At 44.9% G+C, this 11,648-nt stretch overlaps 1 protein-coding gene and 1 long non-coding RNA gene across 5 annotated transcripts in view; both read right to left on the bottom strand.

Annotated features, from left to right (window-relative positions):
• The window catches only part of NAV2 (neuron navigator 2), an 882,771-nt gene that overhangs the window by 478,583 nt on the left and 392,540 nt on the right, over positions 1–11,648 (bottom strand). The gene's annotated exons all lie outside the window — the stretch shown is intronic.
• Positions 1–11,648, bottom strand: part of LOC129048916 (uncharacterized) — a 47,901-nt gene that overhangs the window by 25,520 nt on the left and 10,733 nt on the right. Inside the window, exon 1 of the long non-coding RNA XR_008511600.2 lies at positions 1–11,648. This exon is cut by the window's left edge and continues 21,948 nt beyond it; it is cut by the window's right edge and continues 10,733 nt beyond it. This is a non-coding gene — a long non-coding RNA (uncharacterized LOC129048916).

Raw genomic sequence — 11,648 nt, forward strand, 5'->3', positions numbered from 1 at the left:
AAGCCCACACCAGATGGCAGCCATGCAGAACGCACGCTGGCACACATCTCAAAATACCTTAGTGAAAATAAGCAAAAGCCAAGTCAATAGAAGCAAAGGCCTTTGATGTTTTTGTTTCTCCAACAGAACTACCACCTGATGCAAGGGTTTGACTGCTGCAAGCTGCCCACTTTCTCGCAGCAGGCAACCACTGTGAATACAGGGTTGGTGCATGCTGATAGCATGGTAATCATTTCCCAGGGGCCATGGGTGCCCACATTAACACACACACACACCCCTGACTGTTTGCAGCTGCCTTTTCTTTTTAAATTTCTCATATAATACACTTTGCAATCCAGCCCCCCTCCTGCTTGGCTGAGCTAAACTATTTAGGGAATTGGCACAGATGCTGAGAGCAAAGATCTTATTCCGAGATGCTCAACAGAGATCAAAGCTGCTTAATCAAAGCCATTGACTCCATGCACAGCGCCTTGGCACATCCAGAGAGCCCAGGTGGAGAGGAAGAAGTCAAAGCGGGTGATTTAGGAGACAGAGAGAATCCAGCAGTGGAACTGCAGGTCTGACAAGAATCCTTCAGCCAGGATCAGGGAGGAACTCCTGAGGTCATCTAAGTTCCTGGTTTGTCTCATTCTCCATCTCCAGATGGAAGTTTGCTCAAAATAACCCCAGAAAAATGAGAACCTATTTAAAAAGCTCTCCAGGGAGGAAGATTTCCCAACACTGTACTGAGCAATTCTCACACTTAGGAAATGGCTTTGTCTTCTGGTGCAGGTCTGATGAAACACCCTGGAGCTTATTGAACAATGGCCTCCTCCCTGGCTTGTGCCTGGGTGGGGCTGGCTGGGACTTGAAGAGTATGTGCAGATGGGGAAGTCATCATTATGGGTACAGTGCCACTGTGGGAAAGTTGAGACATGGCATAGGGATGTCCAGTGGGATCCCTCAGAGAGGAGTCTTCATCTAAGGCTTTCAACTTTCCATCTCGCAACAAACAGAGCAGCCCGTCATTAATTAATTAATTCAACAAATATCTATTCAGTACCTACTATATGCCAATCATTGTTCTAGGTATCAGGAATATAGTGTGAACAAAATAAGGTCTCTGCCCTTAGGAAGCTCGAATTTTAGGTATAAATGGGAGGGATAGCAGAGATGGATCAAAGTATAAATCAATAAAAATTATATTTCAGATTGTTATAAGTGCCAGGAAGGAAACAGACAAAGGGCTGTGAAAGAGAGTGGGTAGAAGCCATAGCAATAGAGGCTGTGTTGATGTGGATAGGGTGAGCACAGAATCTTCTTGGGTGGGGCCAGGGGCATTTGAGCCAATGCCTGAAGGATGAGAAAGAGTCACCATAGGAAGAGCAGCACGAACAGCGTTTCAAAGAGAAGGAGCAGCCAGTGCAAATGCCGGAAGGTGAGCGCTCTCTGTGTTTGTGGGGGTCTGCATAGCCATGGTGTAGTGAGCGAAAATGGAGGTGGAAAGAGAGGAGATTGGACAGTCAGACTCAGACCAGCTCATGGGGGCCTGGCAGGTCACAGTGAGGAATTTGCCCTTATTCCAAGGGTTTCAACTCATTGACTGCTGAGGAGGATGAGTTAAAAGATAGCAAGAGCAGAGGCAGCAAGACCAGCTAAGAGTCTCCTGCAGTATTCCAGGCATAAAGTGATGGCCACTTGGACTAAGGGAGTAGCAGTGGAGGGGGAGGGATATGGATCAGTTTAAGACTTATTTTGCAAGCAGACATGATGGCCTTGTTGCTAGATTGAATATAGAGGGTAAGGGAATTAGAAAATGCTGTCATTGGTCAATATTATTACAAAGCCAAAATATGTAGAGTCAAAATTCCCAGGGCTGGGAAAGGTTTTTGAAATCATACCTCATCCAGGGTTTAAACTTACCTCTGCCCCTCCCAGTTGGGCATGGGATGGTGAGCCAGCTACCACAGGGGCCTGTCTGCTCAGAGTGTGATGGACAGCAACAGTCTCTGGAAAGCTTTCTTTTGGGTGGTGCTGAACTCTGCCTCTCCAAAACACTGATGCTCTGATCCTGGTTGTGTTCCTCCCTAGAGGTTAGGAGGAAAAACAGCCCCTTTCCCTAGGTGGGGACTTTGGGGAAGTATAGCGCTAATGGTGTCCTGGGTCCCCATGTTAAACATCCCTGGTGTCTACAGTTGCTCAGGCCATCCCTAGCTTGACATTAGTGCCACAATGTCCCTTCACAAGTGTGATACCTGTTGTAAGTCTTGGATTTTAGCATGTCCAGGTTTGGAGAATCTCCAGAGGATAAGAAGTCAGCTATCATCTCTCCTGAGACAAACATTTGCATCTCTTAGCTCACAGTCCAGCCACCTGCCCAGAGCACTGGACTGGCTAACCTCCATCCTTTTATGCTTATCTTTCTCCTCCTAGAACAACCTCTCTTTTCCTAAAATGTTCTCTCAGGCATAGAAGATGGGTAACACCATACAGAACTGTTTTTCCCAGTGTCAGCCCTGAAATAATGGTCCCCTGAGATATGGCAGGGGGAAAAAAGATCTTCAAGTGAGTAAACCTGGAAAATCCTGTATACTATAAAATATAGTAGTATATATTATAATGTATTTACATATGTGTATTTATGTATATGTAGTATATATTATATGTATTTTTATATATTATATGTATTTGTGTGGATACATATATTTAAAATATCATACCACAGTATAATCTTCTCTCAGAGTTTCACGATACACATGAGCAGGCTCTGAGAAGTCCTGCAGTAAAGATACCCATCAACTTGGTTGACCAGTACATCACCCAAACCCGTCGGCCAAAACAACCTTTCTTCCCAGAATATCTATTATTAATAGCTCTGCTTTGGAAAATGCCATTCCAGGTAAGTTAGGAAATGGAATTTGTTATTTGGGTAACTTAAGCCTCGAGCCCCACTTTGCCCTGAAACATATAGATGTTTTAAAGCCCAAATGGCTGTTTTTGAATTCAATTATCTGCTTAGTAGGTTTCTTCGTTCTTCATTGATAGTCACAGAGCTTGCTTCACTTACATACACAAACTGACTTTAACAAGTGAGCAGAAGCCGGGTTAGTCTCCTTCCCATCTTCCCTTCACCCATGCTGAATTTGAATGAGCCATCCCTCGGCTGCCAACCAGGCCTCAGATGGAACTGAATGTTTACACCCTGCTGCCAGTTTCTAGGGGGGTATCCCCACATTTTCTCCACTTCCCACTCCATCTCCCCGATCACAAGGCCAGGTAGTGTGTAGCGGTGGGAGAACGCTCCGCACAAGCCCTGGCCCCATCCCTCACTCTGTGGGTGGTGCCTGTGAGACACTCAGGACGTTGCTTTTCTCTGATCCTCTGTTTCCCCTTCTGTTGAAGAAAGTAGATGACCACTCACAGCCCTATTGGCAATGGGGTTGTTTTTTCTACCTCCACATCAGTGGGCCTATGTGGTTGGTTTCCCAGAGAATCAACCTAAAAATACCGCTATGGAAAGTGTCCTCCCCACGCACAACCTTATTAAAAACTGGAAAACCTCTTGAAATAAATACATCCTTTGTTGCTAAAATATCTCAAAATATTTTGCCATTCTATATACAGTGCTAGATCTAAAGTATAACTATTGGGAACTTAAAAATAGTTATGGTGATGGTGGTGGAGGGGGCTCCAGGGGCCCCCACATGGGGCTATGCAGGCTGTGCCTTCCACACAGGGGCAGTCATAGAGGGTCTAACCATTTCATAAGCATGCCTGGTGACCAAACCCTCCTCAAAGTAGTGAATCTATTTCATCTTCTATGTCAAACAACAAACCTGAAGTGGACTATGTCAGGGGTCCTCAAATATAAGCCAGATTCTTTGAGCAAACATTTTAGGCATAGTGAGCCATCCTTATTGGGGAATGATGAGAACCCTCCAGAAACCCTAGTTCTTAGATGCTAGTCAAGGGCCAATCTTGTGAGCAGGACTTTCTAAGGATAGCAGTCTTAAGCCTGCTATGTCAATTCTATTCTGCACAAGAGCCAATATTCTCTCTATTTCTTTATTATTATTATTATTTTTATTTTTATTTTTTGAAACAGAGTCTTGCTCTGTCACCCAAGCTGGAGTGCAGTGGCACGATCTCAGCTCACCGCAACCTCTGCCTCCCAGGTTCAAGCGATTCTCCTGCCTCAGCCTCCTGAGCAGCTGGGATTACAGGTGTGTGCCACCATGCCTGGCTAATTTTTGTATTTTTAGTAGACACGGGGTTTCACCATGTTGGTCAGGCTGGTCTCCAACTCCTGACCTCGTGATCTGCCTGCCTCAGCCTCCCAAAGTGTATTATCTTTGCTTCTTGAGAGAAATTAAGGCTCAAGAGATGCACCCAACCACCTGTGTACATTTCAGCTCATTTCTAACTTTGCAGGACCTTAGTTTCTTCATGGGTAAAATAATGAGGATGATAATAGAAAATACTTTATGCTGTCATTGTGATAATAAAATGAGTTAATGCATATAAGACTTTGCATATAAAGCTTTGGAACAGTACCTGGTACATCATAAAAATTCAACAACTGTTAGATAGTATTAGTATTGTCAGTCCAAATCACATGGTTAGTAACTGGCAAAATGAGGCTTGCAACTCAGATCTGTCTTAATCCACCACATCTGTCTTACTCCTTCACACTATTGCTTCTAGAAAGTTCTGCTTTCTCAAGCACAAAGGTTGCTTTTGTAGTTCATGTGGTGAGAAGCATGGTTATAAAGGTCCCTGGGTTTTACTTACTACTGTTCAGACACGGAGAGTGAAACTCATTTTCTTCTTTTATGCCCAGTACCAAACTTCCCAGTATCAAAGGGAATGATTGGCCCAGTCTTTATCAGGTGCTCACTCCTGGATCAATCGTGTGGGCCCAAGAAGTAGGATCATGTAGAAATCTAGTAGCTCCTGCTGAAGCCATAAAGATTTGTGTAAGAAGTTTCTACAAATGAGAGTTCAAGGCAGACAATTCTGTGTCCATTACAAGTGGCGTATCAATATATACCTCCCAAGGTTACCCTGAGTATTTAAGATAACATATGTAGAATATTTAGCACATAGTAAGTACTCAATAATTGATCAGAGATCTGTATCTGAAATAAAAGCCAACTCACTGGCCTACCCTAAGAAGATACCTGGAAATTAAGAGAACAAAATGCCCACTCACTATGAAGAATCCTGTTATAGTTTGGATATTGTCTTTACCCAATCTCATGTTGGAAGGTAATCCCCAGTGTTGGGGGTGGGGCCCGGTGGGAGGTGTTTGCCTCAGGGAGGCAGATCCCTCATGAATGGCTTGGGCCATCACCTCAGTAATCAATGAGTTCACACGAGATCTGGTCGTTTAAGTGTGTGACATCCTCCACCCCCTTGCTCCAATTCTTGCCATGTGAGATGCCTGCTCTCCCTTTGCCTTCTGCATGAGTAAAACCTTCCTGAGGCCTCCCCAGAAGCAGATGCCAGTGCTACACTTCCTGTACAGCCTGCAGAATGGCAAGCCAATTAAACTTCTTTTCTTGGTAAATTAGCCAGCCTCAGTTATTTCTTTATAGCAATGCAAGAATGGACTGATGCAGATCCCAAACCACCTTGTGTGCGTCAACATTGGCAAGATGGGTTGAGAGGAAAAACTATGTCAGGGATTCATGAGCTCAGAGGTAAATAGGGGCTGAAGGGAGGTGCACAAAGATTGAAGGTGGAGGCAAGAGCAGCAGCTAGGGAAGGGAATACAGAGACCAGAGGCCTGACGAGGCAGAAGTTTGTGGTCCTCCATGTGGCCAGGAGGCCAAATCTCAACTCAATGGGCCAGGTATTAGTCACAGAAACCAGCCAGGTAGCCAATACCTACCTTTTCCAGGAAGGTACTTTGAAGCTTTCTGTTGGGATAGTGACCATCTCAAGAACCCAGGCTGTGGCAAGCTTATGTTCTGCACATGGAAGGTAGTGAGGCTTCCCAAGACCATGGAAAACTTGTTTTCTTGGATGAAGCATAAAAAGAAGGCCCAGAGGTATTTTACTGGTTGCTTTATAGAAGCCTTAAGTTAGAACTGCTGAGCTATGCTGGAATCACATCTGGCCCATTTGAGTATTTTTAATTTTCAGCACTGACGCTCCTTTCTTTTAAGAGGAAACTCATTATCACATTTCATGAGGTGTGGCTCTACACCAACTGGATTCTGGACTGACCAGGTCTTGTATATCAACCTGAAATGTGTGAGTCTGAAGTTTTAGCATCCTTCACAGTAAGTGAAGGAAGACTTAAAGACTGCAGAACTCATCTCCTTAATTCCAAGAGAATTGCATGCACAGACTTGAATCCCTTCTCTCTCCAGGTATAAAGTAAGTCTGCAGTCTCCTGGGTCCCTTCCAGAGTGATGAGCCCTTAAGTTACAGGCAGGGCCTTCCAGAAGGTGGTTTGAGTATAGTGAGCCACAGACCAAGAGCCCCTTTTTGGGGACAAGGAACTCTCTCTCTACCCACTGATATTCAGGGGCAAGTCCTTGCTTCTCTAGGGGGAAACAAAGGCATAAGAAACATATATGGAGAACAGAGTAGGAAACAGAATAAAAGACACAGATGTTAAGACAACAACAGACATATCTATGATTTCTCCAAAAGCTAACAAAACGCACTGACCAAATCTATTGACCAGTCCTCTAATAGGTGAGATTCAGGCTTGTGAAAACAGCTCTCAGATAAGTTTATTGTCATTTCATGAGCATAATGGTCACTTAGCCATTGAACTAGACATGGACCTAAAAGCTATTCTAGCTTCGCTGCAATGCAAATTCCAATTGATGACTCAGATTACCTTTTAGGACTTTTAACACTCCCGTCTTCCTTCCAATACCCACTGCTCACCTATCCTTAAGGTAAGACGGCCTGTGCTATGGTTTGGATGAGGTTTGTCCCCACCAAAACTCATGCTGAAGTTTAATTGCCAATGCAACAGTGTTGGGAGATAGGGTCTAGTGGGAGGTGTTTGGGTCACAAGAGTTTATCCTCATGAATAAATTCATGTCCTCCCAAAAGAAGTAGGTGAGTTCTCACTCTCATGGGACTGGGTTAGTTACCAGAGGGCAGGTTGTTATAAATACAAGTTTTTCTTTCTAGACTGTCTATTCCCTCCTCTCTTGCTATACGATCTCTTTGAACACATCTGCCTCCCTTCCACTTTCTGCCATGAGTGGAAGCAGTATGAAACCCTTACCAGATGCAGCTGCCCAATCTTGGACTTTCCAGCTATCAGAATCATAAGCCAAATAAATCTCTTTTCTTTGTAAATTACCAATTCTCAGGTATTCTGTTATAGTAACACTAGACTGACTAAGACAGCCTACATTACTGTAATACCATTCTGACTGGTGCTACTGCTTCTAGCCTCTCTTTCCATAACCTGTCATCCACACTGCAGCTGGAGTAATTGGTCTAAAAAGCAAATCTGATTATGCATTGCTGTGTTCAAAAAATTCTGATGATTCTGCACTACTTTCAGGATAAAATCCAAACTCCCTAGCTTGGCATATATTGTCTGTACACTCTGGTCTTGCCTACCGGTACAAGCTCATCTTATATCACTTCCTGAGATACTGCTATATATTCACCAAAAGCAATTTCCTTTTCCTCCTGGGGACACGGCTAGAAGTGATAGATTCTAAGGAGCCAAGGATGGCAGAGTCATGCAATGAAATCAGGAACACCAGCGCAGGACCACTTCATGAGCAAGAAACAAACTTTTATTGTTTGAAATCACTGAAATTTTGTAGACGTTTATTACAGCAGTTAATATACTCTAACAAACACATGAGCATGTTCTTGAAACCAATAGGTCTTTGCAAGCTATACTATCTCTTCTACAACATTTTCCCCTTTATTTTCTGCCTAGATAATTCCTAATTATCCTCCAACAGTCTGGTATCACTTTTTCTGGGAAGCCTACCTTGTTTTCCTAGGCTGAGTTAGGAGCCTCATCTCTGCAGTGCCCCAGAATTCTGTCCTTCTCTTCTACCAATGTACCTAACCTGTGAAATGTTTAATTGCCTCTTCTCTTGTCCATTTCCCCCACTTTCTAGACACTGGACAGGGGCTGTGTCTTGCTCACCTCTATATCCCTGGGGTCCAGAATATGTGTCCCTTCCAAGAGTAGCAGTTGAGTAAATGTTTTTTTGAAGGAATGAATGAATGGATGGATGAATAAATGAATTCAGTTAATACATATATTTGTGAGGGCTTGTTCCTTTTCTTTTTACACAATTAAAGAAAACTTTTAGGTTTGGAGGTACATGTGAAGGTTTATTACACAGGTAAACTCATGTCATGGGGGTTTGTTGTACAGATTATTTCATCACCCAGGCATTAAGCCCAATACCCAATAGTTATCTTTTCTACTCCCCTCCCTCCTCCCACCCTCCACCTTCAAGTAGACCCCAGTGTCTGTTGTTTCCTTCTTTGCGTTGGTAAGTTCTCATCATTTAGGATGGGCTGTTCCTTGATGATAACCTACACATTTACTCAATGCCACCTCCCTCACATGTGTGTGCTGAGGACAATGGGGGTATGAGAGGAGCGTGGTGGCAACCAAGGCCCAGGCCCAGTGCAGGGAAACCTATGCAGCAAACCTGCTCCACAGTGGTCAGTGTCAAAGCCAGAGCTCTGGCTTCTCAGCATGTTGTGGACACAGGTGAGAGGGGCAAGAAAAAGTTTGGAAGCCTTGGCACAGTGTGAGAGAAGGAAGGAACATACCTTTATGAAGTATTTTCTATGTGCTAGGCTGTTTAAATTTATTATTTCATAAGCCCATCCTATGCCAGTTCTATTAAGTTTGCTGTTATGATCCCTATTTGTCAGATAAAGAAGCAGCTCAGAGAAGTTAAGTGACTTGTCCAAGGCCACACAGCTGGTAAGTAGTAGAGCTTGGAATCCAGACTAGGCCTACCTTCTGAACAGAGGTCTTCCCAGTGCACTTCATGGAACAAAGGCTGAAGCCAGACATGCCCCATTTCTCCATGACACCCAGTGCCTAGACCCTGCACAGATAGGAGGCCTGCACATCAGTCTTGGCCTGAGCAAACACTCAAAATGCTTCCGCTGGCAGCAGTCCGTGAACATGGGGAGAGTGAAGGAACAGGCTGCTTTTCCCTGGGCCCGAGCTCCGTCAGGCAGGCCTGATTTGCCGGCTGCCCCAGACACTGCGGAAACAAACACTGGGCTGTTGGGTCAGGTTCCCCTGATTTCTCAGATGAGGGAGCCAGGCTGGAGCCAACACATTTCTCAATCCCCAGGCAACCACTGACCAGGCCTCCTGGGCTGTGTCTCCACTGGCAGCTGTGAGCAGCGCGGCCTCTTGGCGGGCTGAGCACCTCTTAGCCCTGTTGGCAGGTAAGGACCCAGTGTCCTGAATGCCAGGGACCTCCCCCTCTGTCTGGGGAGACAAAACCAGGAGCTTGGCCAGGAGCCCCAGGCCCAGGTCAAGCCTTCACTTGCCTCAACAACCTGACAGCCAAAAAGAGGCCCCTGAATTGCTGGCAGGGAGATTAGGAAGGCGAAAGTCCTGGGATGTGGCTAGGAGGAGAGGTTAGTTGGGAGAGACAGGGAGGAGCTGGGGGCACGGAATAAGCTATCTCCGTGGTCGCCGTCTTCTGAGGGGCCTCTGCCAGGCACTGTGATGAACAGACACAGCTCCCACCCCCAGGAGCTTAGAATGTAGGAGAGGAAGAGACAAAATAGACAGTCATAGTACAGTTTCAAAAGGAGGCAGCGTCTTCAGGCTCCACCCTGACTAGCTGTGTGAGCTTGGAAAGTGACAAACTCTTTGGGCTTCAGTTTCTTTGTCTGTGAAGTGGGACTAATAACATCTTCTTAAAGGGTTTGGATAAAATGCATGTGGATACAGCGCCTTGCACATAAAAGCTGCTTGCTAAATGCTGTGTGGATTTTTGCTCTCCTAGTTAGATGGAGCATGTAGAAATCAGGAACTCGGGCTTATATTTCTTTTATAACATCCATGGTTTCTAGCCCAGTGGAGAGCTCTGAGTAGTTTTCTAAGTAGGAGAAAGGTCGAAGGCATATTCCGATGAGATAGGAACAACTGCCATCAATAATAGCTTCAGGAGATACATCTTTCCCTGCTGAGTTTGCTCCAAGGAATCAGCCTCTTTGAACTGACCACAATGAAAACCACAAAACAGGCAACAGCAGGCAGGAAGAGTTGGCCAGTTTAATAATCTCATAATAATGAGTCTGGATAATCTAAACTTGATAAAAGCTCGTTGAATAATCAAAGACAGTCTGCAATTGTGGAATAACTCCCACCTAGACAACACTTTCAGTTTGCAAAGCGCAGACATGAACATTATTTCATTTGGACAAACCCAATAAATATGTATGGAAGCGTACAGCCTTGCAACAGCCTCATAATGTGAATTATTCAGGGTCTTGATTTAACTGATAAGGAAGCCAAGGCTCAGAGAGGTAAATTAAATTGCTAGAAAAAAGACCAATCCTGTTTGATGCCAAACCCAATGTTCTTTGTACCACACCAAACCGTCCCTATAAATAGATGGTAATTGGGGTATGCTCTCACTGATCCCTGTGCCAGGCAGGAAATCCAACCAATACAGCTGTCCTTAGTGTGCTGGTCTTGAAGATGGGCCTTTGAAGCAACATGTAATAGCTATTCCCCACACCCCCACCCTGCCTGCCAACAGGCGTGTTCCCTGGCAGGTGGGAACCATGGAAAAGTAAGAAGTGGGCAATTGGCACAGCTGGAATGCAAACAATGAGGCTGGTGAAAGATTGGCGTGGGTCTCTCTTGCTGATGGAGAATGTGTAAAATATGGAAATAAAAATTGCACAACTGAGCTGTCTCCTGGGAAGACGATGGCTAATTAGATGTCTGACAGCACACAGGCTCCTAATCACTGAGCAAACCCCAGCCACGAGCCGGGCATGATGCCCATGGAGGCATCCATCTCCTGGGATGCTGGTGGTCACCACAGCCACCACTCAGAGGGTGCCTTCTAGGTGTCACACTCAGTGCCGGCGGTTTGCTTTCATCAGCTTTGAATGCAAGTCTCTCCTTAAAACCCTGAGAGTGAAGTGCTGTGAGAGTTCCCTTTAGCTAGATGAGAAAGTGGAGGCCAGGGGAGGTAATGTGAGCACACTAGTCTTGGTAGGAAGGGGAAAGGTAGTCAGTGACTCTAGATACAAAAGGAAAGATAGCCCTAAATCCATAAAGAAACACTTGTTTTGCTTTCTGTCTTACATGGGCGTTTTATGGGGTGAGAATCTTGTTTTGGCAAAGCTGGAGAGGCTGTCAGACATGCTGTGTTAACACCGCTTTTAAACTGGTGTTTTACCAAATTTCTTTTTTCTTTCTCTTTCTTTTTTTTTTTTTTTTTGGAACAGGACCCTTTGTTTTTGGGGTGTGTGTGTGTGTGTGTGTTTCTTTTTGAAACAAGGTCTCACTCTGTTACCCAGGCTGGAGTGCAGTGGTGAAATCTCGGCTCACTGCAGCCTTGACCTTCCAGGCTCAAGCAATCCTCTCACCTCAGCCTCCCAAGTAGCTGGGACTATAGGCATGCACCACCACATCCAGCTAATTTTTATATTTTTTGTTTCACCAT

Source organism: Pongo abelii, chromosome 9, assembly GCF_028885655.2.
Source record: "Pongo abelii isolate AG06213 chromosome 9, NHGRI_mPonAbe1-v2.0_pri, whole genome shotgun sequence".
Lineage (NCBI taxonomy): Eukaryota > Metazoa > Chordata > Mammalia > Primates > Hominidae > Pongo > Pongo abelii.